The 8,369-nt window shown below is 33.6% G+C and overlaps 1 pseudogene; it reads left to right on the forward strand.

Moving 5' to 3' along the window:
• The first annotated feature begins 1,877 nt into the window (after window positions 1-1,877).
• Window positions 1,878-8,150, forward strand: LOC116114484 (annotated as a pseudogene).
• Window positions 8,151-8,369: the final 219 nt, after the last annotated feature.

Genomic DNA, 8,369 nt, shown 5'->3' on the forward strand with positions numbered 1-8,369 from the left:
TGGGGTAAATGTAAATATTAATACTAGCTGATGTCTAGAGGGGGGGCTGGTACTCAAGAAGGGTGGTCTCAAATCCATATATATAAATACATTCATGCACATATCATCATAATATTTAAAACGCCATAATATGTAAAATGTGCCTTCATGTATGGATAGATATAATATTCATGAGACCATAAAATCCTCAATTACAATATGCATATGCCACATAAAAACAATACTCATAAACTTATAAGCATGTAAGAACTTCACTGACACCTCATAATTGGCATCACCTTTAAGTCTGTCCCAAACATTTAAATCCTTTCAGTTAGAACCCCTGTCTGCATTCCTTTCAGTTAGAATCACTATCTGCATTCCTTTTAGTTAGAACTCCTGTTTGCATACCAGGGACCATAAAATATTAATTTCCTCCCTAGGGGTCATGCCGCGACATCCAGAAAATTATGCCGTGACATTCAAACTTCTGGTCTAAATGCAATTGTGTCATGTCGCGACATTCAAAATGCAATGCCGCAGGATTCAGGCCTCTGACCTGAATTCTCTTTATCCTCTCTTTTTCTAACCTTAACTCCAAAATACAAATATATACTCAACACCCTTTCCAACACAACACAATAAGCAACCATACAGACAATCCCAATTTTACATGCATGTTAACAGAATTCATCAAAAATTCAATTCAACTCAAACACATTACACTTCAACTCCTCCCTCCTCAATTATTTCGGCAAACACACCTGCCCTTCCAAAATGGCTAGATTTTTTCACAACATCAAACATTTCCACATGCAAACTCAACAAATTCCTTAGTAATCATAATTTATATGTACATGCATAGAAAGTATACATGCATGTCAAATTCATTACAATCCATGGTCCCATAATTCATCATACTTAAATTTATCCACATGCATGTCAAATAAATTACGAAAATTTAGAGATTTCTATTTCCAAAAGCTGAATTAATACCAAGATAATATAATTATGCATATATATAAAGAACAATCCAATAGAAAATGATTTAATCTAATTTATACTATTCCACTCACAATTTTTTCTTCCTTCCTAGCTCAAGTTCTTGGTCCTTGCCTCACTTTCTCCTATTTGTTTCAAATTTTCCAAAAGAATCAGGATCTTCCATGGAAAGAATGGGAAATTGAAATACAATAGTTTAGGATACAATGCATGCATGAATCAACTTACTCTTCTTCTTCTTTACCAAATTTCACTCAATTCTTTTTCTTCTCTCCTTAATCCTCTGGGCACTCTCTCAACATTGCTCTCCAATTTCATTTCTTCAATTTTTTTGTTGCAAATTAACTAAATCTAAATTTATATATAAAACTTCCCTGGAAAATTTCACTTTAGTTTAAAGTCCCTCGGCAAATTACCATGCACCCTCTAGGAATCGACTATCACCCTTCACCTCCCCAAAACATATAATAAATATTTTGACATATCACAAATCACCCCTTGGAAAAGTCTGCATGCAACACTATTTGGAAAAATTCAACAAAAACCCCTTATATTTTGATAAGTTCTTTGGCCCCCCTTAAATTTATACATCTTCATTTGTACTCAAGTCCCCTTGCCAATTTTTTATTGATCCTACCAGTTCTTATTTCCTTACCACAACGCCTTGGAAAATTTTAATTTCTTTCAATTTACCCAGATATAGAAAAGAATAATACTACGCATACAACATTCTCATACAACATTATGTGGTAAAAGATAATTTGGTGAAAATTTAATTTTAATTTAAAATTAGCCAATCATATTTTGCCACATAATGTTGTATGAAAATGTTGTATATATTACTCTATAGAAAATCAGTTATTCAAGTTTAATGAAAAGAAATACCGGGGTATTTCATGTCTTGGACCTACAGATAGACCCCAAATTCTAAGGAGAATACTAGTTTATTCTACATAATTGACCTGATGCAGATTTTACCCGAGTGGGTCATGATTGGGTTTTCAGTTGGTTCAGGTGAAAATGGAAACGGTTCATACTTCAATCATGGGAGTTCAACTCAAATTTGGATATAAATGAAACAAAACAAACTAAAGCAAGACATACAAAAACAATAGTTGTTGCCACAATTTCATTGTTTGTCATTGTTATGGGATTGATAATAGGACTAATCATATTATTGAAGAAGCGAAAGTTGATAAGAGGAAACTGTATAGAGATAAGGAGCTTGACTTCGATTAACGATGACTTTGAAAGAGATGTAGGACCAAGAAGATTTTCTTATAGAGATCTTGCTTCTGCAACAAACAACTTCTCGGATAATAGAAAGTTGGGTGAAAGAGGGTGTAGTGCTTTTTCTATATGGGCAAAAATTCGTATTGGACTCCTGTCAGGCCCAATTGCAAGCTTTACCTCAGAGTCCACCAACAGATGGCCCAATGCCACGACTTCATATCAAAGCTCATCCTTTAAGAGGGTCCACTCTACGATTTGAGCCATTCTACAAATTGAGTCCATCTATGAGTCAGAGTTCGCGTTTACTACTCCTTAACAAGACTCCCTAAGTCCCATAGAAATTCTAACATTCTAAGGATTCCGAGTCTTATGGGAACTCAAACACTCTTAAGTACTCCTAGTGACATAGGAACTTAAACCACCTTAGCTCCCTATAAATAGGAAGGTTGGTCCTCTCAGAAAGACATTCACACACAATTCCTCTCTTTGATACTCTTGTTCTTGCTCTTTTAAATAGTCACCGTTCCTAGCCGTAGAGCTAAGTTTTGATCATTCTACACTAATAGTCATGCCTCAGCTCCACGGTCATGGTAAACCCTATCGCATTCTTTTCCACACTAAATTTCATCGCAACCATGCTGACTTAAGCATCGGAGTGCCTACAGCCAACACCACACCGGTGTCTTGGACTTCGTGTTCATTCTTCTCTATTTCTTTGCCTACAAGTCTACAAGGTTGTCAGTGGCCTTTTTCTCACAAGATCATCCTTGCAAGCATCCTCAATAGATTCTAGCAGTCTACATTTACAAAGGTTACCTAATTGACATAGACATGGTTGTTGCGGTGAAAAGAATTTCCTGGGGCTCTAAATAAGGTAGAAATGAATACATTACAGAGGTGAAGAACATTAGCCAATTAAGACATCGCAATCTGGTGAATCTTGTCGGCTAGTGAAGGTGAATTTTTACTCTCCTACGAGTTTATGCCAAATGGAAGGCTTGATTCTCACCTTTTTGGCAGCAAGCGACCTCTTGTTTGGGCGTTAAGATACCAGGTATCTCTCGGTTTACCATCTTCTTTACTTTATCTTCATGAAGAGTGGGAGCAATGTGTCATCCACTGAGATATCAAGTCAAGCAACATAATGTTGAACATAAATTTCAATGTCAAACTAGGTGATTTCGGATTGGTGAGGCTCATGGACCATGAACTGGGTCCTTATACAACTGGATTGGCAAGAACTTTTTGATATTTGGCCCATGAATATATAAGCATTGGCAAGGCTAGTAAAGAGTCAGATGTATTTAGTTTTGGAGTAGTTGTTTTAGAAATTGCTTCATAAAGAAGTCAGTTGATTCCATTCAAGAAAAATCTGAAATGGGTTTGATAAAGCGGATTTGGGATCTATGCAGAAGAGGGAAACTTGTTTTGGGAGCTGGTGAGAGAACGTTTATGGAGTTTGATGAAAGAGAAGTTGAGTGTTGTAATACCCACATTCAGAAATATGGTAGGGGTTATTTTATAGTCATAGTGAATATATTTAACTAGTTTTATAGTGGAATTCCATAAAAGTTTCAATAGTGGCAAAATGGTCATTTCACACATAATCACATGTTCAAGTGAAAAGTAAGTATGATAAATATAATGTACTAAGTGTGCTAGCCATGAGAATAGAGTGGTAGAAAGATTATGGAAAATACATGTGATGTGATGCCGAGATAAATACATGTTTGTAAAGTAATAGAAAGAAACTAAAGAATAAGGGTAAAATGGTATTTTCAATCACAACTAGATGAAAAAGTGGGGAGTGAAAATGACCAAGAACATGTGTTAAATCAGTGAAAAGTGGGGTATATCGGTAAAGCACGTATGGCATAATTGGAATTATTATAAAAGTGCAAGGCCAAATGGGATACACACACACACACACACACAACACCACCACACACACACACACAACACACACACACACAACATATAGATATAGATATATATATATATATATATATATGTATGTATATCATTAGTTATAAGGATAAGGCTTCAATTGACAAAACCGTAGTCATTCTCATCCCTTGGGCACGCCACCTTCTTCCCCCATTTCTCCTCCATTTCTTCAAAGTCTTCCAAGAGAATTACATGAGGATTCATGCCTAAGTGAATATATGTTCATTTTGTGGTTTTCTAAGCATGAATCAATGGAGAAAGTGAGCAAAGGAATCAAAGAAAATGATTCTTGCAAGAAAAAGGTAAGCAAACCCAATCTAAGCTTTAATTTGAGTAGTATATGTGTAAGTTGATTCTTGAGTGTTTGTGTATGATGTATGATAAGAAGTATTGGCTGTTTAGATGCTTGTTTGATGGAGAATAATGTGTAGAAATTCGGCCAAGATGAGTAGTTATGTAGATGTGGTGTTTTGGTTAAACTTTGGATGAAATTTTGATGAGTTGATGTTGGAATTTGGAAGTGTTGAATCCGGCCAGATTTGAAGTTAAGTTTGGTGAGTTTTTGGTCCAATGTTAGTGGATTTGGAGAGATGTTGAAGTGTGGCCAACCAAATATTGCATGTGCATGTGTATTGTTTGATGAAAACTCAAAGAGAAATGCATGCTTGAGTTTGTTAAATCTTGTTGAAGAAATTGTTTGAGAAAGGAAAGAATTGGAGTTGAAAGGTTATGTTAGGCTTAACCAAGTGTAAGTTTTAGTATTCAAGAGTGCATTTTGTTATGCCAAAATTTAGAATAACACTTGGTTATATTAGTTCAATGAAATGAATGGCCTTTAGTGCATGGTTCAAGTTGCTTGAACTTTTATTATTAGTTTGAATGACATATTGTATTTAGTCATTGAATTATAAGTTTTGAAACTTATGACTTTAGAAAAATGATGGCAAGAATTGCATATTAAATTGTTGCAATAGTGTAGTATTGATGAGAGTAAAAGATGGGTGATTATACTATAATATTACAATATGCCACCATAAATTGTCAAGCTTGTATGCTTGAAATTAGAAAGATCATTCAAAGAATAGCTTGGCCAAATGACTATATTGTTGTTTCTTGTTTTGAGATTAGTTATAAACAATATGTAATAAGTGATTTTATTGTAAAAAGAATTGAAAAGCTTTCCCAAGTATAAATATCAAAGAAACATCAAGGAAATAGAAGTTTAGTTTATGTATTAAATACAAGACCATTTTAGAAATTGATTGGCATGAGTATAGTTTTCATGCCTTATAATATATTACAAGCTATAGAATTGTGCTAGAAGATCTTGAGAATATGTTGTATTGGCCAAAGTTTAGTTAAGAATGTTAGAAAGAAATTAGAATTTAGCCAAAGTATATATGTTGTGCCATATGTTAGATTGAATTTACAATTATTAATATGACAATATAGATTAATGTATAGAATGTAGCCAAAAGAAAAGAAGAAAGAAGGGCATGTATAACAATGTTGATGGTCATGTTAAGAGAATGAAAATTTATGGCATTAAGATTTGTATTTAGAAAGTTGTACAAGGCATGTTTGTTACATTAGAAAATATTACAGAGTAGAATTTGTGAGAGATAATGTAATTGTATACATGTACATTTTACATAGCCTGATAGAATTGAAGAATTATAGAATTATGTAGAAATTATAAAATCACGTACGTACACATGATGCATAGAATTCATAAATAAAAAATAATATAGAAAATGTTTAATTTAAGCATGTTAATAGAATATAACTTTGGGCTTTCCAAAAAAGTATAGAAATAAAAGCCTTAGAATTAATAGAATACATGCCAGAGTCAAACACGTATTTTGGGATCATGCATAGATAGCATATAAATGCATGGCATAGCATAGCATATATTTCAGAAATTTTAAAATTATTGGAAAATGTCTAGCTAGTTATTTTGCAGATTTATAGAGCATGTTTTCAAAGAGTTGTTGTGATGGGGAACCTGTGAGCATTCGCTGCGTTAGCTAGTGGCGACAGAGATGCAAAAGTTTCCCACATGCACGCCGCCATCAATGAGCGGCCTTAGAATAGAAAACAGAATTGTACAGTCCGCTAGAAGTGCATGTGGATGAGAACAGTACCCAGAAAGAATTTCAAAATACGCTCATACAGCCAAGGTTCCAAATCCATGCCTCAGCCTAGTCCAATCGACAAACCAGAATAGAAAACAGAAAGAGTTTCAAAAAGAAAGAAAAATAGAATAAGAAATAGAAAACAAAAAGAATTTCAGAAAGAAAGGAAAAGAATTTCAGAACGAATGCAAACATGATCATTTGCATATGCATTAGACATTTTATGTGCATTGCATCTTATGCATTTATGCATAGATTAAAGAGTTTATTTTATTATTGCGTGTCTGACTAGCCAAGAAAAGAAAATAGAAGCCCATGAGAATAGAGAAGAAAAGAAAATAGAAGCCTATGAGAATAGAAAAGAAATTAGAGATATTCAAGAAAAAGAATAGAAATCAGATACATGCTAGAAAAGAACAGAAATTAGAAACATGACAAATAGCAAGGAAACTTAGCGATTTGTTAAGTAGAGAAAGAAACAGAAAGTTATAATCTAGTAGAGAAGAGAAATAAAATGATAAAGAATAGCAGAGCACTAGAAGGATTTAGAAAGATTTGAGAAAAATAGAAGACTGCTAAGTAGTACGCCTGAGAATAAAGAGAGAAAGCAAGCATAACTTTAAAAGCAGTACTGTGAAAAGGGGGACAGCAGAGTAAGAGCATAGTTAGATTTGGTTTACTTACTGAGCATTTATAGCTCACCCCGTTGCTTTTTTTATTTTGTAGGTATTAGATTGTAGTGGTTAGGAGACGTCAAGCTGGCAAGAGGATTGCACACACTGTCTCAGTGAAGGAATTAATGTGGATTTATATATGTGAGCAATAGTCATTGTGTAATAGTATGTTATAACTAGATTAAGGATAAAAATTTTAGATGAACACCCTTTTTTAAGCTAGCAATTCTCTAGATTCTCTCTATAAGATACTCAGTGAATACTTGCCTAGTGAAATATTACAAGTGTTTAATGATTGTTGGATTATGGTGTGCTCACCCTAATTGCAATATCAGTGTTGAAGAAAAGAGGACAAGCCACTTTGGAGAGGATCAGTTGACTCAGTCATCTAAACAGAGTTGATGTGTCCTGTGACCTGTGACTTGGCGCCTATGACTCATTGGGTCCTATGACTTATGACCTAGCACCTGTGACTCATTGGGTCCTATGACTTATGACCTGGCACCTGTGATCTGGCACCTGTGACTCAACACTTACAACTCATACAACTCATACAAGGCTACAGATTTTGTTATCGGCACATCACATATTGTTAAGAGTTTATCTTAGTCTACAAGAAATGTTCTTGCACTTATAGTCGTTAGATTATGTCTTAGCATTATAGTAATTGGATAATGTCCTAGGTTTATATATATTTGCCGCATCTTAATGGAAAAAAGAGTGTTTATTTTGCTCTCATTCTTCTTGTTGTCTTCGATTTTAGCCTTTGCATAATATTACACATATAACATTTTATACAATATTTTTTATACAACATGATGTCGTAAAAGATGATTGGCTGATTTTAAATTAAAATTAAATTTTCATCCAATCATCTTTTGTCACGTCATGTTGAATAAAAATGTTGTATGTATAGTATTACTTTTAGTTTTTTTTTTTTTTTTTTTTTTTTTCTGGTAATTCATTGCTTTTGAATCTTAAACCAAGAGATAAAATTCTCACAATAAGACCCTCAATAAGGCAAGTGTTTTAGGTTTTAAATTTTGAAGCGCCATTACCAAATCCTCCTGCAAAGATGCTTATTCTTGAATATCGTGTGTCTACAGCATATGCTAGTTCCAATGAACCATCCATCTCTATATCAAGCCGCATCTCAGCTTTTACTGTTATGATATGGTAGTCTTTAATGCACTCTTCATATTCTTGTGTTTATCCTTAAATATTGTTTTTAGATACACTATAAATATGGTGTTGATAGAGAATAGATAAAAAGTATTAAAAAAAAAAAAATCTATACTTGAATTTGGTTTTAAAATTTTCCATAATACTTTATAAAAGTGATTGTAAATAGCACCAAAAACATTGCATCATGACCTAATTATAAGGTTTATGAGTACCT

The sequence above is a fragment of the Pistacia vera genome, unplaced genomic scaffold, assembly GCF_008641045.1.
Source record: "Pistacia vera cultivar Batoury unplaced genomic scaffold, PisVer_v2 Contig710, whole genome shotgun sequence".
NCBI classification, from domain to species: domain Eukaryota; kingdom Viridiplantae; phylum Streptophyta; class Magnoliopsida; order Sapindales; family Anacardiaceae; genus Pistacia; species Pistacia vera.